This window comes from Nanorana parkeri, unplaced genomic scaffold, assembly GCF_000935625.1.
Source record: "Nanorana parkeri isolate BGI_ZX_2015 unplaced genomic scaffold, ASM93562v1 scaffold770, whole genome shotgun sequence".
NCBI lineage: Eukaryota > Metazoa > Chordata > Amphibia > Anura > Dicroglossidae > Nanorana > Nanorana parkeri.
The window spans coordinates 626,503-652,664 of record NW_017307038.1 but is presented as its reverse complement, the minus strand read 5'-3'; the positions used below and the strand labels follow the sequence as shown (position 1 = coordinate 652,664).

General features: G+C 42.4%; 1 protein-coding gene across 1 annotated transcript in view; it reads right to left on the bottom strand.

Annotated features, from left to right (window-relative positions):
• DAB2IP (DAB2 interacting protein) overlaps positions 1 to 26,162 on the bottom strand; it is a gene marked incomplete at its 3' end in the record, with an annotated part of 219,584 nt that overhangs the window by 152,394 nt on the left and 41,028 nt on the right. The window lies entirely within an intron of this gene.

Here is a 26,162-nt window from a genome sequence, read left to right as displayed (position 1 = left end):
GCTTAGATCATGCTTCTCCCAGCTTGCTTAGAGGAGGGTCTCTTTCGTGCCGTAGTAGGTGAACTTGATGACAATGTCCCGAGGTGGACCCGCCGGTTTGGATGGGCCCAAAGCCCAGTGTATGCCATTGAATTCCGAGGGATTAATAGGGAGCGAAGAGACTAACTCCTGGAAGAGCACCGTGACTGTAGACGTTAGGTCAGTAATGTTCTCTGGTAGGCCTCGAAGATTGCCCCTGCGGGCTCAATTTTCAAACTCTTCCAAACATAGCAAGGCTTAGTCGAGGTCTCTGCGGAGGGTCTTAACTCGCTGTTCGTGGCCATCAACGACCGTCACAATGCCGTCCACTTTATTTTCCAAGGCCTCTGTGCAGTTCCTTAGCTCCCATGATAGGTAAGCCGTCAGCTGGTTGGTCACCAATTCAAGCTTCTTCTGCAGTATCGATTTTAACTTAGCCAGTAGGGAGGCATTGCGGGAGGATGTATCCATTGGCACTTGGGTAGCAGGAATATGGTCAGGCACTTGGGTAGAAGGAATATGGTCCTCCTCCGAGAACAAGCACTGCTCTCTAAGCGACGCGGGGTGGAGAAGGTGGGGGGTCAGACGAAATTGAGTCCGCAGCTTTATGCAGATCAGAAGCCCCGACGCGTGACGGTTGTGGTGTGCGGGTCCCGGTAGCCCGCAGAAAATTAGTTTTCTTAGTTATGACAGAAAAAGGGATGAAAGAGATAGAAAATTTTTCCTCAATGTAGCTGATGATGGCTGAAGTGCTCAGGAGGTGAGGAGAAAGTCAATGTGCGGCCACCTTCCTCGGCTGCTCACGAGCGCCCCCCTTTCAATGTGTATAATTTTTATAATGTAAAAGGAAAAGTGGCTACATCGTCCTCGCTGCCAGTTTGTTTTGAATAATTCACAAGATTCCGAGCAGCTTTAAATAGCAAATACAGATCAGTATGAATATGTATTATACAGGCAACATCAGCAACATCTGAAAAGTTATCTTAAACTGAACTGCTATGGCGGTAACATGTAAAGAACAGGTGTGTATTTTAGTAAGCAGCAGCTGTAAAAATCACATTTTTACATTTCTAACATTCACTAGGCTAATTTTCTTCAAGTCCACTGCTGCCAATGTACAGTGTATGCAAGGCTTAGGGGAACAAGGAGGAATAGAAAGCTCAGGACTAGAAGCCTATAACTGACTGGAAATTATGTTTTCCCTGCTTACCTTCTTGTACACTTTGTGTTTATCTCCATGACCAGCGCAAATCAGTATACCGCAAAAAATAAAAATGTATGATACATTTTTTTCTCTTTCTTCTTAAAAATGAGCTTTCCTGGCATTTTACCAACATTCACTTAGCTCACATTGGGAGATTTAAAAGAAAAAAAAATGATTTACCCGACACATCCCCTCGAATTACCCAAGCAAAATATTTTCATTGAGAGAAAAAACAAATATTAAATATCATCGGGCATTAGCAACAGCTTCACAGCAATAGATAGAGGGCTGAGGGGCCTTTCCATTTTTCCAAAGTGGAATGATTTGTCTGTTAACTTTTTGTGAATCTCTAGAATTGAAGTGCAGCACTATCTCTGACTGATTCAATCTGTGTCACATCTGATAAGAGGCCAAGCGAGGCGACTGGAAATTGCACTGTCGAGTCACATCTTGCCTGTGTTTTCATAATGCAGCACAAGGAAAAGCGGAATAGTGATCAGGGATTCCTATTCCCAGCACGACTTACAATGTGCTTCATAAATGAATATAGTGGCTAGTGTCTGAGATTTATCGCTTCCAACCCTTACTGCTGGTCCTGCTGGTGAGGCAAATACAGTTTAGTGGACAGTTCAATGTGGCACATTATAATACTACTGTCTACTTATCTGGGATATAGGTGTCAGAGGAAAACCCACCAACACCGTATAAGAAGGATCTCTATAGTGGTGAGATTTCTGGACACCCCTTTCTCTCTGAAATCTGCACACTTTCCACAGCAATAGATGTCTCACCATCCTTGCTACTGGATTTTTTATTTATTTTGAGAGCACAAAGAAGGAGCATCAACAATCCAAAACAGGAGGGGACTTCGTCAAGAACTATGCCGGCGAGATTTGAAATCTCCAGGCACCCTTACACTCCACCCTTTCGGTAGGACTGACCCTTTCATTCTTGCAGGCCCTGACATTCCCAGAAGTGCTACCTATTATGTTGGATGTGTGGAGTGAAGCACTGAGACACACTTCGTGATAATTGGGTCACTTCACAGTGTTATTATACATCTCTACACAGGACTATTTTTATAATATTTCTTGTTTATGGACACTTTTTTTGTATTTGTTGTTGTAGTATGGTATATATACAGTATTTTGAACTACTGTTTTCTATAGCGCTGTACTATCATTATATACATTACAGAGATTCCTCGGATAACGTATAGAAGAAAATCTTTGACGGATATGCTAGTTAACAGCGAATACAAGAAAGGAAAGAATGGATCCTGTTGTAAATATAAGGGCACCTTCCAGTGCCAGAATTGTGGTTTCTGCAAGTTTATTAGGATAGGTGAACATTTTACAACCCCCTTGGGGCAGGTGATATTCAAGATTGGAGTTCTGTTGTAAGCTGCGCCATCCGCAGTCATTACGAGCACCTGTTACTTTTGGCATATTGGGTAATGAGTGCAGCAAAGTATATGGATATTGCTTTATATAGTATATATTTGGGGACCTGTGGCACACTGGCATCTTAGGGGGGCATCGTTTATGTACAGATTGCATATCTGGGGACCTGTGTCACACTGGCAAGTTATGATTAACTCCAATGTTATTTATTTGCAAAATACATGCATAGTGTATACTTTACAAAAAAATGCCGCGAGGCGATACCGTGTTCGGTTTTGGCTTGAAGAAAAGGTGGCAACCCTAGCAGCACTTCTCACAACTTACATGAGGTATACCTGTGAGAGACTTCTCCTATGGACACTCCATGAGTACATGCATGACTGAAAAACTCTGGATACCTACTATGTTTGAGCCTAACATTGGAAAATAGCCTGGTTCACAGGTAAAGATTTTGTCTTGAAGCTGGCTTTGCAAATTGGAGAATGTGCTAAAAGCTTAGTCACGTGTGTGGATGTTGATTTAATGAAAGCCGGCAAAGACTCCATATAGTGATTACAAGCTTGTTGTATGGCTCACACACAGGGCAGCCATCAGAAATTTTGGGGCCCCTTACACAGCTTTAGGTCTGGGCTCCCCCCTCCGCACCGCCGCACCGCCACCCCCCACCGACGCCACACTGAGCCAGTCACATCAGTCTCTTACAGAGGAGCAGATACTCTAATGTCCTCCCAAAGTCACACACTATTATTATACATTTATATAGCTCTGACATATACCGCACTGCTGTACAGAGAACACTGAGCCAGTCACATCACAGTCTCTGTACAGAGGAGCTTACACTCTATAATGCCCCCCACAGTCACATCACAGTCTCTGTACAGAGGAGCTTACACTCTATAATGCCCCCCACAGTCACATCAGTCTCTGTACAGAGGAGCTTAAACTCTAATGCAGAATGTCACCGCTTGTAGGGGGGACTACAAATCCCAGGAATACATTTATACAGCAATGCAGAACAGTATATGAATTGGACTCTGGGCTTAGTGATGCGCGGGACTCCGGTATACACCAAGATGGCAGTGCCCACATGTTCCGGTTCCTCCATCTTGGTGTATACCAAGATATACTCCAAAAAGGTGGCATGCGCAGAACACACTAGCGGTCGATATGGCCGCCACTCGATCTGCAATTTCTTTGTGCGGTTTCGGAGGCTCATTTCCTCTGAATCCAAAACAGCATTAAAATTAGTTTCCTTTGACGAAACAAATAAAAATGTTATTCCATTTTCATTTGTTTCTTCTGAACCAAATTTGTTTGCCGCGCACACGTCTATTACACAGCACAGCAAACCATATCATCTGACTAGTACACAACACATATGCATAAAACATAACACAACATCAGATTACACAGGCTATAAAATCTAAAAAAAAATATAAGTAAACAGTCGCCCTAAAAACCAATCAGATATTTACATGAACCCAATCTGCCCCTACACAGGATACATTTCCTTACCAATGCCAATAAACTTTAAAAACTAAAAAGTTCTCACAAGGGGCAGATGTGGGCACCATTTTTTCAGTGGGGGGCCCGGGACCAGATCTCAATGGGTCCCCCAGCCTCGAGCCCTCGTGCAGCCACAGGGGAAGTAGGTCTGCCCTCCCTGTATATACAGCCCTTCCCCCGCTACCTCTGGGCTCTTGCCTGCGCCACAGTCAGACTAGCATAGTGATGGCGAATGTTTTTGAACCCGAGTGTCCAAACTGCGACACAAAATAATTTTATTTATCTCAAAGTGCCAACATTGAAAAAAACTTTAGTATTGCGTTGCAGCTTGGGCGCTCGGGTTTAAAAAATGTTCAGTATCACTGCCACTGCCAAAACATTTATACACTCATTAAAACACACAAATCACGTGCTCATTAACCACTTGCTGCCCGGAGCAATTTCTTACATTTGCACACACATGATAAAATCTGAATTTTTGGCTAGAAAAACAGCTTCAGACCCCCCAAACAATTATATATTTTCTGAAAGCAGAGGCCCTGTAGAATAAAAACATACTAGTTGCAAGTTTTTATGTAGCACGGTATTTGCGCAAATGTTTATCAATCAAGTATTTTTTGTTTTTTTTCAAGTAAAAATGTTTTTATTGTTTAGAGCCTAGACAATGACAGTTACATAGGCATTAAACTGATAATCAAAAACAGCCATGTGATATCCAAAACTGTGTTACAAAGCAATAAACCGAAAAGGGGGGGTACAATAGCATTGGCTGAGTGGGATCCAACATGGGAGCTCATATTCCATTGTACTGGTATCACATTAATTCACATATTAGGATGGAAAGGAATACATGTATACCTCAATCGGGTGGGCAATCAAGTTTTTTTAGGATAACATACACTAAAATGAAATGTAGTGCACAGAAACAGAATATAATGGCTAATTTTTTGGTAAAATATAAAAGTTGGGGTCACGCCGGGCAAATAGATACCAAACATGTCAAGCCTTAAAATTGTGTGAATCTGTGAAACCGCAAAAAACTGCAATATCCAAAATTTCCCATAAAGCGACGCTTTAAATGCTCTTATGGCTTATCAGTTTAGGGCTATCAGTGATTGATGGGCCTAGAATTATTGCTCACTCCGACGCTCGCGACGATATATAACATGCGTGCGTTGTATGTGCGTGGACGTGGGGAGCGGGGGACCTTAACTGCTTGTCGTCCGCCCATTGTGAAAAAATGGACGGACAGCAAACTCACATTGGCGGGTTGCCGTAATTAGACGGCTTTTTTTTTCTGCTCGTGCGCGCCCCACAGTGCGCGCATGGGCAGAAAAAAACTGTCCATTCTGAGGAGCCGTTACTGGCTGATTGACATACAAGCGATCGGCTGCTCTATAGCCGCCAATCGCTTGTATCTTGTGGCTGCGTGCCCCCCTCCCCCGCCTAGAATGCCGCCGCCTCCCCTCCTGGACCTTCACCTTCAATCCCGGGATCTGCTATCCCATCTGCGGCCCAGGACCGGCTCGGAAGGGTGTCAGGAGCAAGATGGGAGGGAGATCAGCATCTTCCTCCTTGCTCATCTCTCTCCGTAGTGTGAATGTGGCAATGATGTGTATTATATCACTTCCGCATTCACCTGTCAGTCCTCTGGCTGCTATAGCAAGAGAGAAGAAGCTGATGAAGCCGATCTCGGCTTCATCAGCTTCTTTGGGGGTTCCCAGGTGACATTAGGGGTCTTAGAGACCCCTAATGTCTCCATAAAGAGGACCTGTCAGTGTGCCTTTGCTATTATATAGGGGGATTGTTATCCCCCTATGTGATAGCAATAACAATAAGTGTAAAAAAAAAGTTAAAAAGTAAAAAAAAAAATAAGTCACATATAAAAAAGTAAAAAAGCCCCCAAAAATCTTTAAGTCCCCCACCCCCACGTTTACGCACATATAAATGTAAATACGCGTCAGATGCGCGAAATCGACAATTGCGCTACACATGTTACATATCGCTGCAAATGTTGAAGTGAGAGCAATAATTCATCAATCACTGATAACACTAAACTGATGAGCGGTAAAAGTTTTTAAAGCGTCGCCCAATTTTGGGTATTGTAGTTTTGTTAGGTTTTGCGCACGCACACGCAATTTTAAGGCTTAACATGTTTGGGTTCTTTTTACCCGACGTGCCCCCGACTCTTAGCGATGAATACTGGAAAAATGGCCTGGCCAGGAAGAGGGTGTAACACCGCGGACTTCAAGTGGTTAGGAACTGATTTTTGCATTTATTTTTTTATGTTACTTTAATTTTTACAACTTTTTTTTTTTTTACACTCAGCTTTATTGCTATCACATAGGGGGCTGACAAGTCCCTTATGTAATAGCAAATATAATGAGACAGGTCCTCTTTATGGAGACATCAGGGGTCTTTCAGACCCTTAATGTCACCTAGGGACTCCAAAGAAGTTGATGAAGCAGAGATCTGCTTCACCAGCTTCTTCTTCTGGCTCTAGGAGCCGGAAACTGTGCACATCACTTCCTATGTCCAGTGATAGGAGGAGAGATCAGCGGCTGGAAGACGCTGATCTCTCCTCCGATCTGTCAGGGGGAGACCCTCCACGCTGGTGCCGGGCTCATCTGCCCCTGGTGTGAGCCTGGGAGGCCCCACATGAGGGACAGATGAGCCCGGGAAGCTGACGGCGGCACTGGCGGCTGCGGAGGGGGACACGGCACTGCACCATACAAGTGATCCAGCGCCTATAAAGACGCCGGATCGCTTGCATTTAAACAGTAATTGTTTATTGTTTAAGGGCCTGTTCACACCACTTGCAGTGCGTTCCAGCCTGATTTCGGCCGGAACACACTGCATCGCATTGCGGCCGGCTCAATTTTTTGCCAGACAGCGGGGTGCGTGGTGGGCCATTGTAGTGAATGGCGCAGTTTGCCACGCCCTCCGGCCGCAATGCGATCACCCGCACAGGATCGCAGGGGACATTGTGCCTACAGTCCGGTTAAAATAGTTAGAGTACTTGGAACACAGCGCTAGAGATAAAGTCAACAAAATATGTGTAAATATTCACAGATTGGGTTGAGTGATCAGTGGATATCAATGTATAAATTATGTGTATTCGAAACAGTCATAAAAAGTAAACGAAAAAGATGGTTTGTATCACTATGTGAACAACATAAAGTGTAGCCTATGGCTAATAGATATAAATGACATTCAAACGTAAGTGAATAATCGTGATGAACTTAGATGACAAAGAATAAATAGTAAAATTGAATAATACAGATTTATTTTTCCTATACAATCCGGTTAAAATAGTGCTTGCAGCATTTTGACCACACCGGACCACAGGCACAATGTGCCCTGCGATCCCGTGCGGCCGGAGGCCGTGGTAACGGCACCATTCACTACAATGGCCCGCCACGCCGCCTCCTGCCCGGCAAAAAAGTGAGTCGGCTGTAGTGCGATGCTGTGCGTTCCTGCCGGAATCGCACTACAAGTGGTGTGAACAGGAGAAGCCGTGTTCTTGGTATAATCACTTCCAGAGGACGTACATTTACGTGAACCCGCGGGAAGTGGTTAAAAAAAACCCCCACACATAATGAAGCAAACACACTCCTTAAAAAAAACACACACATAACTTAATTTTAAAAAAACAAAAACAAACACACACTCTCATACAATTATTAAAAACATAAAGTTAATTAAAAAACGTCCCCCTCTCCTGCTTACCTGTTTTGCAGGAGGAGGGCTGCATCCCTGGGTCCAGTGTTGGGGATTATCCTGGTGGTCTAGTGCAGAATCAGTGTGATCTGCAGCTCAGGCTGATGCAGACCATACTAATCGATCCCTGACAATCAGCGGCAGCACCATGAGTGAGCGATCAGTATGATCTGCACCAGCAAGAGACGCAGATCATACTGCTTCCCCACTGGAGCATGATTTTCATTTAATATATTGCCGGTTCGGCAATATATTAAATGTACTGTGGGCACTTGCCAGGTTTGAAGATGCCCGCAACTCGCGGCGGCCATCATTAAAAGCCTAATATGCAGTGGAGACCCCCCCCGGGACACCGGATGCCCGCACAGCGCACTTCAGGTGAGGATCTGAAGTGTGCGGGGGCCCCGGCCGTCCCCACTAACTGTAGTGCCGTCGGCCGATACTCCTGTAAGGTTCACGGGCCCCTGACACGGCCCGGGATCCTTACAGGATTATCGGCGGTACCCCCCTAATGGCAGCCCTGCTCACACATATGGACATTGCCATTTATATACAAAGTATTTCACATGTGCCCATATATTGGATGGACTGTGTTTTAGCTGCATAGGTTTACCTAAAAGAAGTCATGTGCCGCACCTTAAGAAAGAATAAGATATACCTGAAATTTCCATCATGGAGTTTATTTGCGAGATGATCAGTGTTAGACTGGATTAACAAGTTATCAACAATACATCGATGAATTCACACAAAAAAGTTATTTTTTGATCATAATAACAATCATGTAACACCAGGATTATGACTATACTCTAATTAAATTTCACCTACATCCCTACAAAGATAAAGAGATTTGAGTGCGGGAAAATGTTTTTAGGAGTGTGGGAAATGTTTCAAATATTTATTAATTCATTTATTTTTAAAACACTGGGATAGATATGTGCAATAGATACCTTTTATTAGCATACAATTATGTCTAAGTAATGTGGATTTCAGGATCATATATTGTTGTTTGGTGTGTGGTTGATATAGTTCTGTTTGTCTGTTATTTTTTGTTTATATATTATGTTGATCAATAAATACTAAACATTTGTAAGTATTTTGTTTATGGAAAGTTTTCTGCACTAGGATCTCCATTTAGAGGGTATTGCTTCTTTTTTTTAAATATATTTTGAAGGAGTTGTGCCAAGGACTGAGAAAAAAAAGAGAGAAAAAAAAAGAAAAATATACGTAAGATATATATATATAGATATCTAGATAGATATCTAGATAGATAGGTAGATAGATAGATAGATAGATAGATAGATAGATAGATAGATAGATAGATAGATAGATAGATAGATAGATAGATAGATAGATAGATACACACATACATACACTGTATATATTAAGTAAATTATTATTTGAGGATTGTTATTGCCCTCTTTTCTAAAAAATATTGTTTCAAGCAGTGCTGAGACAAGGCCCTTCAACACTTAAAAGAGAACTATTGGGTAACCTTTTTATCCCATGGTTCACAGGAGAAGGTTAGTATATGCCCTCCCGCTGTATACTGAGAGCTCCGCAGCCGGTACGAATCCCGACAATACTGTTGAGATCCATCCAGCTGGCTGATTGACAGCGGGCTCTGCCTATCTAGAGGCAGAGCCAGCTGTGCTCCTCCGTCAGCGCTGAAGGATCGGAGAGGGGAGGAGGGAAATCTCTGCAGGGAGATGATCGGAAGTGAGCGAGCGATGGTATGTGTTCGCTCACTTCCCGATCTAAAGAGCCAAAGTGTGACACGTTGGCTTTAACTATAAGAATGAGTATAAATCACTCACCTCATAGTTCTCCTTTGAGGAGAAAAGGCCAAAGTGTGCCTCCACACACCATGAATTGTAAACTACTTCAGCAGCATAGGTTGCAGGTCCTGTCCTTTTCAATGCTACCTCCTGCTTAGGCACCCAAGGAAGCTGCCTCTTCTACCTATCCCTCAGACCTGCCCTGGCTTCAAGCTTGGCAGCAGCACTAAACATATACAGCAATTTATGCCTCCTGACATCTAGGGAATAATTGGTTTTTGGGTCATAATTAGGTGCATTTCCCAATCCACTAGTCTATGAACAGCACACAGGCTGATGGCTTTAGGTTCAATGAATATCTATTGTGAATATTTCTGTACCTGTAATTTGCATTGTATTCCTTTATTCTTTTGATTGTCATTGACCAATGTGCAATAATACTGAAATGTCTCATCTATGCGTTTGTTTAATTTCACTGTTATATGGAGGGAAAAAGACAAAATTACTGCAAAAAGACAAATTCAACCCTTGAAAACCCCTTCCACTCCACTGTACTGCCCCTGAAGATATATTATTAATTACAGTCTCAGCAATCATTAACCCATTATCATCCAAGCTATGTAAGTAATAAGCCTCACTTACAGGGCAATCAGTGGCTTGTGGTGTCCTCTCCTTCATGGTGCACACAGCACTACACAACTGAGAACTACAACCAATTGACATCTTTAATTTTAAAATGTATCATATAAAAAAAAAAGACATTGAATAATGAAATTAACGGAATATTTATCATGCCATTGCTAACCAAGGCTTGTATCCCCATAGTGGGGAAAATAGATGAGCACAAAACAGTGTATTATTGTATAGTGTGGCACAGCTATATCCAATTCTGCATACCTGGCTTTATATTATAAAGTTCTTATAATATAAAGCCAGGTATGCAGAATTGGATATAGCTGCGCCACACTATACAGTGTTCTGTGGCGTGATAAATATTAATTTCATGTTCTTCATAATATTAAGAAACTGACCTAAAATCATGAATTTGTATCGCTTTAGAAAAAATGTGACCTGTCCCTTTAAGAAAAAGTATCGGTAATTGGTATCGAGTACTTGGGAAAAAGTATCAGTACTCATACTCGGTCTTAAAAAAGTGGTATCGGAGCATCCCTAGTGCTCACACAAAAAGGGTTCAGCACCTATGCAGCAGTGAGTAATTATTTCTATACCTCTAACAGTAAAGCACCCAAAATCTGCCAGATACATCAATATTTATCATTCGATAAGCAGATTTTTATCTCCTTCTGTGCAATCTTTCCACTTCTACTCCATTTGGCTTAATTGCAATATGGTTTTCGGCTTCCAATCGAGCAATTAGCAGTTTTGCTGCATCATAATTCTTAACCCTCCTGTGATGGGGACTAAAAAGCTTTTTTTTTTATTGCAGAGAAACCAAATCTGAGGCTATTCTGGGCTTCTCTCTTTATTGGAGGAGAGATTCCTGGAAGAGCTGGGTGAGGCTGGATGTGGAATGGCACAGTGTGGATTGTCCTACTACAAGTCTTACTTAAGGCATCATTAATAGACTCCCAGGAAACAAGAAACCACTAACATTCTCCAGAAAACAATGCAGAAGATTATACAGTCCCGCCCAGAAGCATTCTGAAAGCCCTGCTTACTCTTGCTGGTAATTCATCCTCCCACCTGAAAATGCTTCCAAGAGACTAATTGTGCATGGGTTTGAATATTGAAATAGCTAGGAGTGCCAGCGCATTCAGTCAGGGGTGCGGAATTCCTATAACCCGACGCTCGGGACATGCAGTTTTGGGCACCGAGCAGGTGTTTTTCTTCTGCCATTTTGTACATTTTGTAGTAATCTGTTAGCTTCCTGTTTCAGGTGCTCAGGAGATCGAACACAATGCTGTGCTCAATCTTCTGTATTGGAGGGCAGGCTCTATAAAGAGAGCCTGTCACCTCCAAAGGCTATCACACAGGGGTTTGGTAGTCACTGTGTGATAGCAATAAAGTTAAGAGGAAAAAAAACATACATCTTATATGCAAATGGAGATTGTGCATGTGTGTGTGTGTGCGCTGCCCCCATTTCACTGTGTGCCACATTGTGGTAGTAGGGCAGCAGTGCACTCTAACACGCACAATCTGCATTAAAGAGTAAGTTTACTTCCCCAAAGAATTTGGTCAAATGGAATTACCTGATCAAATGTGCAACCCCCCTGCTATACTTACCACTCAGTGAACGGTTCTTCCCCTCCGCTTGTACGGGTGTACTATCCATACCCTATACTGCAGAAGGAATTATATTTACATGCAATATTTCCTTGCAGGTTTGTGGATTCTAGGATGGCATTTAGCTACCTCAAAGTCCTGTTCATGGTAAAAAAGAAGAGATAAACTGAAGAGCAGATGAGGTCCTGCAGCTGCGGTTTTGTGGTCCATTTGTGTGAGACAAAGTTTTGGACAAGAATTGCTATTTTCCAGTTGGTCAACATCTCTGTCCTCATCTTGCCTTTCTTACCAGGGTCACTGGACCTGTGATAGCATGAGGAAAGTGGGATGGAAAGCATTCAGAATACAGCCCTGTACTTCACAGTGAGAAGAGCAATGGAAGGTGATTTTGACTTCCCTGAAGAGGATGCCCAGTTGCATCAGAAATAGACAGCTGGGGCTGGCCCATAAAAACCTGGAGGGATAGTGTCTGCTACGCTACAGAGGCAAAGAGTAGTCAGGCCAGTTCCATGAATAAAGCAGAATGAAAATGAGAATCATCACATGCAGAAATGATTGTCACACTCCATACTGGGGAAAAGCAGGTGGATATTATATAAATATTTAGAGCATCCAGACACAGCAAACACAACATGGGAAATGCGGGTTATATTTAATGATTATTATTTACTTGGAAGGAGAGGAACAGCTGGAGGAAGGATACAGATCAATCCTTGCTGGGTTAAATATTCCCTTAGTTCAGGAGCATTACCTACGCTCTACCAAGCAATAAAGTAATATTGAGCCAAGTAAAGTCTTGGGGACTCTTAGACATCTACAGGTAGCTGCAAAGAATCTGGAAAGTCTCCAACAACTGCCAAGACTGAGACCTGCTGTTCGATTTGTTTCCTGGCTGTAAAACAGCACAGACAAATTCAGAGAGCAAATATTCATGATTATATTCTACTTAAGAGATTGGAGATGTGGAAGAGAGAAGGTAACAGGGTGGAAGACTGACACAGAAGGGGATGTGACAGAGAAAAGGGAACCTGGGCTGAAGACTGAAAGAAAATCAGATGTGGAGGAGGGAAAGGGAACTGGGCTGAATTCTGGAGAGAATGTGGAAGAGGGAAGTTCATGTAGGCTAAAGACTGACACAGAAGGGGTTGTGGAGAATTTAGGACTGGCAAAAAATTTAAACAGTAAAGGCAATCCATAATGAACAGTGACACAGAAAGGGATGTGGAAGAGGGAAGCCACTTTTAGCTGAAGATTGATACACAAGGGGATGTGAAGCAGGGAAGCAGAGCTGGGCTGAAGACTGACGCAAAAGGGGATCTGGAGAAGGAAAGAAGATATGGGCTGAAGATTGACAGAAAGGGGGATATTGAGGAGAGAAGGAATCTTGGCTGAAGAATGACAAACAAAGGCATGTGCAGGACAGAAGGGATCCAGGGTAAAGGCTGACACAGAAGATGAGAGTAGAGATGCCAGTTTGGGTTAAAGAATGATACAGGAGGAAATGTGGAGAAGGGGATCCAGGGTGAAGACTGGCAAAAAAGGGGATGTGCAGGACAGAAGGGATCCAGGGTAAAGGCTGCAAAATTGTAAAAATGTCACCAGCACACCAGTCCTTTTAAGATAGCAAAAGCTTAATTTATTTAAGTTTTTTGTCATATGACCAAACAAGCGTTTTCGGGACCGAACAGGGTCCCTTCATCAGGCTTTAGCATTGACGTAATGGCTGATGAAGGGACCCTGTGCGGTCCCGAAAACGCTTGTTTGGTCATATGACAAAAAACTTCAATAAATTAAGCTTTTGCAATCATAAAAGGACTGGTGTGCTGGTGACATTTCTACAATGTTGCTGACATTCGCGGGCGCCATCCGCAGTCACTGCGAGCACCCACCACTACAAGGGACATATCGGTAAGGAGTGTGACAAGGATAGTACTTACTGCAAGGGTTAAGGCTGACACAGAAGAATATGAGAGTAGGGATGCCAATTTGGGCTAAAGAATGACACAGAAGAAGATGTGGAGAAGGGGATCCAGAGTCTAGACTGACACAAAAAGGGATGTAGAGGACAAAAGGGAATCCGGAATGTTGACTGACACAGAAGATTATGTAGAGGAGAGAAATAGATCTGTGCTGAAGAGGGACACTGAAGGGGATGTGGCAAAGAGAAAAGGACCTGAGGGTGAAAACACACAAATGCCGGAGTGGAGAAGGGAAGGGTTTGGTGTATGCAGATTATTACACGTAACCTGCTTACTAGGTGAACTCCTGTCCCAGGCGGTGTTACTCTATGGCAATCGTTTCCTGAAACACCAACAAGGAAAAATCAGTTAGAGAGCAACAATAGGATGAGGAGAAAGCTCCAGGAATTATGTACCAATTAACCTCTCACAGAGTGCCAGGAAACACACTGTGAACATGTCAATTTCTGCCGCCCAAAGAGGAAAAGGAACAACACATCCGTCTATGGAGAGAGGAAGTCCTCACAAAAGAGAAAACAGTGAGGGAAAAAAAGGACCTAATTTTATTTTTAGTTTGGACATAAATGACCAATTTCTTATCTTCTCATAGATGCCCAGAGATGTCTTATACTGAAAGAGCATCTAAAGCCAAAACTTTTTTTTAGTTTTGGATAGAGCAGGGAAGAGTTAGAACTCCTGTCGGGTTTTAATACTCTCTTTTTTCCCACTAGGGAGAGTCACCCTACCTATTTGTACTGTCAACAGGAATGAAAGCGAGCAAAAATCCAACATTTTGAGCCACTAGAACATGAATAGAGAAGAAATCTTCCAAACGGGACACATATTCCAGTGACCATTGTCTAGGAGGGGATTTAGCTCACTTGGAAGAGATTTCCTCTGACTTACTGCGGTGTCTACGGGACAAAAAGTGAAGGAAAATCTCTCAATCAGGGCACAGATGGTAAAAAAAAACCCGACGGGATTCCCAACTCTATCCAACATTTTTAAAAATCTTATTGTATCCAGATGCCAGGATATATATTGCAGGAAGTCCTGCTTTAATGGTCAACTGTCCCATTCAGCATAATACTTTTCCTGTAGAGCCCCTTTAACAGCAGTGTCCTCTACAACCACCTAGACGGTTGGGATGGTAAATTCTTAGAAATTCCTAACCAGTGGGGAAAAGTGCATTCCGTAGACCACAAATATGTTTACACAGAAACAGAAGATGACGGTCGTAAGTTTTAGCTTAAGAGGAGGAAAACATGGCGATCAATTGAACCGGCCATCAATTTCAGAACTGCCAAGTGCCCCGCGCACTGCCCGCTCTTTATAGGACTACAGAGAGTCATCCATCCAGCTTCTGGCTGTGATTTGTTTAAAGTGCAGCCACACAGAGAGCGACGACTTTCTAGATTAAAAGGGATAATCCCTGGATGGATGGAAATTATTCCGACTCCTATAAATATGACACTTTAGATTTTCTGCAGCACAATAATGACTTAGCCTCTCGGTGACCACTGTAAATTCTCCACGACCTCCTACCGAATGATGACAGCAATTCTGCCAGCCATCTGGGAAGTGAATTTATAGGGCTCCAGAGCAGACAGTGTAAACGGGGGAGATGAGGTGCCGCCAGCAAAACTCAGCCACTGTTCTGCAATGTCAGCACCGCTGGATGAGCTCAGCACCTTCTGAATGATAATTAGCTGGAGATGTAATAATAGAAAATAATTGTCAGCACACCTGATGTCTATCAGCAGATATCATTTCACACTTATTACAAAAACTCTTTGCCAAAGCATTTGTTTCCCATTTTTTGTGAGAGAGATGTAGGTATGTAAAGATGGATCATAGTGTGCAAAGGATTCTAGGTAATATTACAGGTGATGATGAAAAAGGATGTTAGGAATGTCCATATAATTATAGAGGAGATGTGCGCCGTATATAAGGTTTCTACAAATCCCAATACTGGTCCATATAAATATATACTTACATATTTATCATCCATACACAGACACATACAGAAAATCCAATAAAGAGCATCTGGGAAAACGTACCTGTCTTTTGGTCACAGCAACTAATCAGATTGTTACTTTGATCTGCCCAGTCCAATATGTCATAATGAGAAGGCTGGTTGGATGTTAGACATAAAAGGGATGGTTCTTTCAAACGCAAACGTTCTCATGCAAAGCAAGAAGGATATTCAGCTACCAATTGACGCCCTATATTCACCATGGCTGCTTTACACAATGTATTACGAGTAGTGTATATTTGCATACAACCCTAAAATAGTTTACAAACTTCAGATAACCAAGTCTGCTTGGTAGAAGGCCTATGCTTCCTCCCAGTGGCCAGCATTGGTAATGCAGCCGGAAAAACGTGCTAAAAAACGTGCAGAAAAAATACGCTCAGGTGTGAACCCAGCCTTAGGGATTTAAAAACTCCATGGCAGGGGAGGGGGGCACGGGGGAATACCGAGTCACAGGCTGGCAGTGGACTCTCCTTCCCTCTTGGTGCTGGCTGCAGTGGTCTGTGTCCCCTCCGATCCCCGCTGCCTTTGCCAATATAGGTGGGGGAGAGCAGCGGGGATCAGCAGGGACACCGACCGCAGCATGCAGAGGGCTCCTAGCGGGGTGAAGGGCGGGGTAAGCAGAGCTGATGCAGTGGCATCGGCTCAGCGAGCTCTGCTCACCCCTGGGCACTGGCTGCAGGGGTCTGTGTCCATATGGTCTAATCCATAATGAGAATCGTTGACAATATTATTATCGATTATCATCAATCAGTTGTTGCAGCCCTAACAAATTGTTCTGGGTGTGTCTGCATATTTACCCCTCCCATCTTCAAAAACCAACAGGGTTATTCATTAAAGAGTGAAGAGTTTGGAGAAGGCAGGAGAAGTGAACAATCTAGGACAACATAGCCGATTTGGAAAAATTCTCCAATTCAGCTCACTTTCCAAATCCGCTATGTTGTCCTAGATTGTTCCCTTCTCCTGCCTTCTCCAAACTCTTCTCCATCAAGTGAATAACCCTGCCAGGGTTATTAGGTTTATATGTAGAGCTGTCAAGTTTCCACTGCTAATTATTTGGCAAAAGTGATTACTGTATTGTTTTATTGTTTCTGTTTATTTCAAACTAAAGTCAATCTGCCACCATTCCTCATGTGATAGACTTTAATTTAGCAGTAATATTTTTTTAATTAAATATGAAATAAATCTGTTACTGTTGTGGTTATTCCTATGGAAACCATTAACGTCCAATTACAAACAGAAGGTACTGTTGGCTGTTAATAGGAAGCAGACATCTAGCTCCCAGTTGTAAGGACTGTCAGTGACTCCTCTTCACCACTCTGACATCTGATCCAATAGTAGCAGAGGAGTGCCGGGAGAGTGGAACCGAGCGAGCAAGGGGCTCGTTACAGATAGTATATATATATATATATAAAGATTTCACAGAATTTAGGAATAACTTTGTAAGGTTATTAAAGCCAGAGAGGTAAAAAATGTAGTCGATACAGTATGAGGAAGATACTTTTTTTTACACATAGCTCATTTCCTGCCCTGTAATACAGCAGTGCCACAGGTATTTTTCCTTTAGGCAGCTAACAGAGCACTATGGGGGGAATTTAAAAAACTGGAGCAGACAAAATGTGGAGCAGATTTGCATTGCAACCAATCGGCTTCTCTCATTTTCAAATCTTAACTGAGCAAACTGAAGAGAGATGCTGATTGGTTGCCATGCACAGCTGCTCCAGATTTTGTCTGCTCCAGTTTTGATCAATTCCCCCCATATTGTTATACATCAAAAAATTATAAATGTCAAATATCTTCTGCAAAGGTCAAGAGACAAACTGTGTCCCTGCGACATCACAATGCATAAGGAAGTAGCAGTTTGGGGTCAGTAATAAATTGCTTCACTAAATTCCAGAACAGAGACTTTTCCTGGAGACAAACCATGCTTTCTCAGGGAAGAACGGGTTAAGTAATATACATTTTAATAAACTTGGGGATTTTTTCTTTATAATATATAAAATCAGATAAGGAAAAAAATAATGAAAATAAAAAAGTTGGCATATTTTTCTAAAGGCCAGAGACGAGAAAGGGTTGCCATGGAGATGCTCTGTATGTACATAAGAAACCTGAAAATCATAATACTCAAATGCCGATGCTCGGATTCAGAAGAATAAAATTATTAAAGCTGCAGAATCGCTGAGGCATTTTACCGGAGAAGTGACCTAATCGATACCTTTAAAAAGACAGTTTATAATAGATATTTCAATGATAATGCATTCAAGTACCAAAACTATTAACAAAAATGTATCTTATTTGTGTATCACTCGGCTGTAGATCCTCAAATCCTCTCTGAATTGGTGCCGACACTGTCCTTCCTTCTGCAGGGTGACTACTTGTGTTCCCCATGGTCCCTGTGTGTGTTGTAAAGTACTCTTGTGATGGACTACAATCTCAATACAAATTAGTAAACTAAACATGAGATTGTAGTCCATCATGGGAGTGAGCTTGGAGTGAGGTCTACTTAACAACACACACAAGGACCATGGGGAACAAAAGTAGCCACCCTCCAGAAGGAAGGACAGTGTCAGCACCAATTCGGAGATGATTTGAGGATCTATAGCTGAGTGATACAGAAATAAGATACATTTTTGGCAATCGTTAAAGGAGAACTATGGGGTTAGGGCTTTTCCCCATAGTTTTTGTTAGGGCTTGTTCACACCAAGCGCGGAGCAGGTGCAGAGCAGAGCAGGTGCAGACCGGATCAAAACTGCGTCCAATGTATTCCAATGGTATTTTTTGCTCCAGTTCACATCGCAGCTTGCAGTTCCGGAGCAGGTCTAGAGCAGGTGAAAAAACTGCAGCAGGCCCTATTTTACCTGCTCTGGATCTGCTCTGGATCTGCAAATGCATCAAAAATGCATGCAAATGCCTGGAACGCACTGAAAGCCCATGCTAAATAAAATAAATACTTTTTTTTTTTTTAACCAAAAACGGCCCGGAACTCATCAAAAACGCGACACAACCCACTGCACTGCGTGTGCAGAAACCTGAGCGGATCTGCTTTGCATTTGGTGTGAAGAAGGCCTTAGGGTAACGGGAGGACACAAACTAGCGTCCTCCCGTCACCCTAAGCTCAGTATACCGCGAGCTACAGCTCGCGGTATACTGAAACGCCGCAACTGAAGCGGATCCCGACAATTATGTCTGGATCCGCCTGGCTGTGTGAGTGACAGCCGGCTCTCCCTATCTAGAGGCAGAGCCAGCTGTACACGCCCCCTCCCCCGTCCTTTCCGCCAGTCAGCGCTGGAGGATCGGAGCGGGGAGGGGGGAATCCAGCCCCTCCCCTGTCATGGCAGAGAGCTGTGACAGGATCGAGAAGTGAGCTAATGCCGGTATGTGTTCGCTCACTTCCCGATCTACTGAGCCGACCTGTGACAGTCTCATTGTCACAGGTCAGCTAGAACTATGAGGATGAGTGAAAAGCAACCCCCTCATAGTTCTCCTTTAAGGTACTTGAATTTATTTTTAAGATTTAAATACTGAGTTTAATGTCACTTTAATCCCATCATCATAATGTACTTGTAGTAAAAAGGTTTCTTGATAAAGTTTTGTCATTGTAACACAGAGTAACACATATAACACACAATTCCACACGCTGAATCCTTGACATCACACCCTCAACTTCCTGAAAAGAGCAGCGAGGATAAAATCAGAGAATTCACGATGATTCTCCTGAGGACAAGACACCCAATTTGGGGCCTAATTGCTATCTGTGAAATAAATAATATTTCAGCCTCTTTGTTTGCCGCTTGGAAAGGTCATCTAACCACAGTGTGCACCATTGAGGAAGTCCCAGTTTAGCAGAATTTACAGACCTCGGGGCAAAATGCCAAAAGTAGACACAGCGCTGAGTAAGAAACAGATTCCTACTCCTCACTCGGGGTGCATTTACAATGAGAGAGTAAAACTGCTCAGAACCTGCACATGCAAGTAGAGGGGGACAATATTATCAGCAGATGGGGGAGGGGGATATAAGACTACAATGACATACACATCTGAACACAGACTATGTATATAGTGCAAGGTATATCATGGTGAGGTAAAAAACATCCACAACCTAAAAACACCCAGAAATCACCTAGAGCCATATAAAATAAGCCAGTATGAAGCAGCACAAGAACAACACCCCTCTTTCTTCCAAGAATGGAGCTGATCCTCTTGCTACGGCAGTAAGAGAGTAAAGGTGGCCATACAATATGTGAACTGATGGAGAAATCTGTTCAATTTTTTTCGTTCGGGCTGCAGGTTGAACGAAAAAAATAAAAATAAAACAGTGTATTGGCAGATTAAGGTCCCAATGTTTCAGGGAGAAAATGTCCCCTTCATGAAGTTCTGATCATATTGAACCTAATTCACAAGCAAGAGCATTTAAACCATGTTCAGACAGTGGCAAACAAGTGGATGACATGTTGTCTCTAAATGACTCTACCTGTTGATAAATCCATCTAGGGGGCCCCATTAGGGGGGCTGATTAGGAAAACGAAGCTGTGAGGTTTCTAGTATAGAAGGGCTGAAATCAGGGCTCAAGATGTCTAGTCACAGACCTCCATCTTGCAGTAGAAGCATTTGCTTATCTATCTTAGCAGTGAAGATTTATTGCCCTCTGAACTTCTAGTACAGACCGAAATTACCCCCTTATGCCTAATGCAGTCACAAATCCCTGAGTTTCACCTCTGGTAAAACCTTATAAGAGGACTGAGGTTAGTAGTTCTACAAAAAAAAGTTTAATGAAGCTAGAGTTTAAAGTTTGTATTAGGGTTGAAGCGTGTCAGAGCATTACTCATTTTATTATAATATAAAATATAATTATGGTTGTTATTATTATTAGTGCTACTATAACTTTTATCCTCAGTGATGCTCCCCAGTAGTGTACTGGCTCTGCTGATACATCCCTGTCCTTGATACATACTTCATGTTAAAATCAATGACACATATTCACTGGAATTCATTAGAGTGTCTTTGACACTCTTTAGAGTTCAATTGTGCATCCACACAACAAATGTTGTTGGTTACACCAGATTCCCCAGTATCTGTTGCAAACGCATCTCAGCAGTCGAGAACGCACCTGCATTGGCAAAATGCATTGGAGTGACATTCAGAATGACTGCCACCCCATAGCACCATTGCAAGTAGTGTGCGGTGTAATACTTTGTGGTAAGCCACACGCATTCTCACAATTCAACAATGTGAAAGGGGGCATAAGTTTTGGTTTCTCCTGACCCAAGTTATTGTGTACAAACTAACCAATCTCAGGACTGACTTATTACTTCAAGGCTACATTCACATGGCTACATTCACATGGCTGCAGCTGGGGATTCCGGCAGCAAGAACCTACGAATTCTTAAGGTATAAATTGCAGGTGTACCCATAGAAATGTAGCTGCTGACACCGTTTAATGATAGGGTGACAGCGGCTGCATCTCTCAGCATACATAGAACGATAACTTCAGTTCGGGACAGATGATTGTCTCTGGACGCAATCTGTCAGCATCCATCCTGAACCATCTATCCTGTGTACGATTACTCGGGAACAGCCACTCTCAGATGCTACCTCTGTTAGCCTGACATCCATTTGCTTTCAGTTTTTTCCTTCATCTTGTATTGGGAGGAAAAAACTAAACAAACATACCAATGTAAGGTCTGTGGTGAGTTGGATGTAAGCAGACATCAGACATGCGTCAATTTACATCCAATTACAACAGTAGAAGAGCAATGTGGTACATACCAGGAATAAAGGGGGACTTGGATAAAATAAAGGGTCAGAAGGGGACGAAGGTACAATACAGAAATAGGGGGTTGTACAATCGAAGGACAAAAGTGGGAGTGAGGTACAATAAAGGGACAGAGGAGGACTGAGTTACAATAAGGGAGGTTTAGTTACAAGAAGAAAAGAGGGGGCAATTGGGGTACAATAGAGTGGCAAAGGAGAAATTGGGGTACAACAGAGGAACAGAGGGGAATTCTATGGAAACTCTATGGAAAAGGAACTTGTAAGCAGCAAAAGACAAAAAGACAACATTGAATCAAATCTAGAGAGAAAACATGGAGCATCTGGCTGTAAATTATTCACTTAGCACCGAGATTCTTTTGACATGCGACAGATAAGACATGTCTGGGAATTCGTCATACAGTAACCAGCGGAAAATCTCATCGCAAGGCGTGAACTTGCACAAATTTCCCTTTTAATTAGTTTACCTCTTTCTTATTAATCATCGATCGCTCGTCACAAAAACTCTGGTTACTCCCTGACAGCCGTGAACCTAAAACCTGCTCCGTTTATTAATCCCAGATATTAATTAAATCTCTTCTAATTGCACATTAATACGGTGACATACATTTCATTTAGCGATGACAATAATGGCGTGAAATCATTGTCTATTCCGGAAGCAGAGGAGAACTTGCGGGATAATTAGAAGCGGTAATGACCTCACTGACCTCACAGCTTTCAATTTGGAGAAACAATGTTTTAGTCCCCTTCAAATGTGCTCTTTTCTCTTCAGAATTTTTTTTCTGTACAGAAAAGTCAAACATTTCGCAGAGAAGGAAGTGGCCGCTGCTGGAAAGGATTTTTCTACTTAAAGAGCAGCTTAGCCAAGTAGCAAACTGTTAATGCTGGCAATTGTAATTGATACATTGAAGCCAGATTTAGCAAGCTTGCACATGAATACCAGACTCACCGCAACTTCTTGTTATATGACTCTGTACTATTCAACATGAGTTTCCCTTTACGTTTATGGATGCATTTCATCCTGGAGGCAGTGCTTATATTTTCTAACTTGCATCAGAAAACAGCTACTGATAGTCAGACTGGTGACTAAAAACACTCATATAAACGGTCTCTACCAGTAGTAAAAGTGGGCAGAGGAGAGCAGAGAGCTTCACCGCAATATGAATTCAAATCAGCCATCTTGTATTGATTATGTGAGTGGACAATTCGACTCACCATGATGGCAGTCCACACAAAATCTATAATCCTGACAGTGACAAAGCCATCTCCACAAACTACTACGTGAAAGGTATTAGAAGACGAAGGAGAAGAACCAAGAGAACTGTGCAGGCGGTGAACTGGAATGTGACCCCTCTCTAAACTCTAACTGATATGTAACATTTAAGAGAAAGTAACAAACTGCACAGAGATCCCATGAGTTCTGAAAACAAAGTAACCATTGCACAGAATACTGTTTGTTAACCCCATTTTCCTTAATTAGAATTTGCACAACTGCTAAGAATTGACTTGCACTCTTCAGCACAGGTGTTTCTGCCATTTACAATAATCATAAAAAAATAATGAAATGGATAAATATGGTGCAGACATCAGAGTAAATTGTACACCATCCTTTAAGGTACATTATTCACACATCATATGTAACGGGGTTGGAGGTCTGGCCACAGGGAATATGTGCAGTGTGGGATAATAGACCTTACTAGAGTGTGTCTCCACTGACGCCTGATACGGACAGGGAGTGAAATGTATGTTGGTGACAAAGCACAGTGACATCTTAGACTCCAAATCAATACATACACATGTAGAAGCCAGAGGGTCTCTATGAATCTCTAGTCACTAAATCCTATTATTGTGCGCTTTAGCAAAAGCTACAGGCGAGACACACTCCTATCACTACCTATCAGATACGGTAACCATTTACAAAGCCTTAAGGTGGACCTTTTATGCAAACCACATAGAAGTGTACCTAATATCAGATATATATTTTTCCTGTTACATGCAGCAACGTGTAACACTCACAGTTACTGCGTAAAGGTGCCCATACACTGCACGATTCTCGTACGAGAATCGCGGGAAATCCCGCGATCTTACAAGAATCATGCAGTGTGAATGAAGACGTGCGACCGTTTCTACTGTACGGTCGCACGTCTTTTGTCTAAGGAGCATGCTGGAAAACCAGCCGAAAATCGTACGATTTTCGGCTGGTTTGAATGATGTTCGGGAGACAAATGCCGAACGGGCTGTTATGCGCACGTGCACACTGCCCGTTCAGCATTGCGGTCATCAGAGGCCGGCCCCTCAGGGGGGCGGGCTTGCGATGATCGCAAGTACGATCTGCCTGTCCAAGATGGGCAGATCGTAAGTTTTTTAAATTACTTTACAACCATCGCAAGACTAAGGTCTTGCGATGGTTATAAAGTGTATGGCCACCTTAAGTGTAACACTCACAGGTACTGGAGCAATCCCCTGCAACCGTCCAAAGATGACTTCTGAAAAAAGTTAATCAAGATGTTCCAGAGACTTGTGTCCAATTGACACCTGCTTCTATTTACCTCAACCCGAGGAAACTAACCTCCTGATGAAGAACACTGGGGGTTCCCCGGCCAGCTGGGAGACGCTCAGTATCTCCCTACCCGGAAGTACCTTGGGACATTATAAGAGACTTTGTTGGGGGTGATGATATCATCAAAAAGGGGGGAGTTGAGGAAGGTATGATGGACATTGAGAGCACTCAGTTACAGCAATGCTGTAACATATACCGACCTTTAGCACACTTTAGTCTAACTTTTAGTTTCTTCTTCTTTTCCTTGTTTTGGGAGTATGTGGTTTTGCTCATGTTAGATCCTGCTGATAAGGACTAATTTGAGCCAAGAATAGATTGTTTTGAGTTTAGAATTTTTTTTGCATAATGTTGATTTCACAATATATCTAATATAAATAATTAATGAGTTGTTATCACCCTGCATTATTAAGGATTATGGGATGAAATATCAGCTGTTTTTTCTAATAAACCAGAAACTGCTATACAGGCGCTCGTGTCCATGTCAGTTTCTCTAGCATCATGCTATGTGGGTGCACCTTAAATTTTCTCTTCTAGGATAAGTGCGGTATGGAATTTAAAGGGGAAGTTCACCTGCTCAAATCTGGTCCCCTCTTTCCCTTCACCTTTCGGTGAACGGTCCTTCCCCATCACCGGTACTGATCCGTAGCGCAGCCCTGCACTACGGATTTTGAATTTCGCTCGCAAATTGCGAGCATTCAGTCAGCAAGGTCCCCTGACTGCGCTGATTAATGAGAAGCACTTCTGACCGTGTTGACCATTGAAAAGCACTTCTTGCTAAGAAGTGCTTCTCATTGGTCAGGGCGTTCAGGTGAGCCCCCCCATGTGATAGCGATAAAGTTAAAAAAAATAAAAAAATAAAATGAAAAATACCCCCAAAAAATGTAAAGCCCCCTGACCCTGCAAACTTGTGCATACTAACGGAAACACAAGTTGGGTGCACCTACGTACAAAAACGACGATTGCGCTACAGTTCTTAGCCTGAGCAATAATTCTCAGGCTAACTCTGAACTGATGACTGGGCTTTATTAAAATATATTTGTATTTTTCGTTTAATGTTGTGCTATTTTAAATAAAAGTTTGGTTATTTTATTATATTGGGTTGGAGTTTAACAATTCAGATTATTTTAAATCCATTAAATTAATTAAAATATCTAATAAAATACATACAAATTGTTTTGTTTTTTAATATAAAAATAGGTGGGAAATGTAATTTTTGCTTTTGGCCTGACAAATTCTGCAATCGATATTGAAATTGTTAGTTGCAGCCCTAAATATGTGATAAAAATAAATATATATCAGTCACTTTAGTTAAAGATATAGTGGCTGCCCCCAGCTGTGCATATTGTATATTACCAAACTGATCCAGACAAGGAGTCTGTAACCTCCTTGTGACACTAGAGCTCCAAATCACAGAAGGTCCAAAGCATTCATGTGTGGTGGAGGGCTTAGAAGGAAAGATTTCCCTAGCCAAGGTTGTGAATAGACCTTATAAATATTCTCTAAAATGTGGTGGCACCTTTAGAGAGCCCAAAGATAAACATATGTAATCGGTTTCTCACATGAAGTGCTTTGTAGAAACTAATTTCAAGCTTTGCCAGGAACTAGGAGCCAATCCTTATCCCAATCCCTCCTCTCTCCTGCTCTTTTATTGGCCACTTGTTACTTGTTTTACTTAGTGAAGCTGTCAATCAAATGGAAAGGGAGATTATAGGACAGACCAAAGAGGGGACACAATGTCCTGTGCAGAGATGCCATACTTAACGGGTTTTGTAGAAAGCCTAAGACCACTGAGCTGTGCAGCTAACAGAGATCGAGCAAAGAGGTCATAGAGAATCCTAAATTCTGCTGCTATGTTGGCACAGGAGCTGGTAACCCCACGGATACATAGTTTTGCAAGTATGCATGCATTCCCTAATTTTTAATTGGCAGTTTCAGAGTACTTGCATTAAAAAATAATAAGTGTAAACAATTAC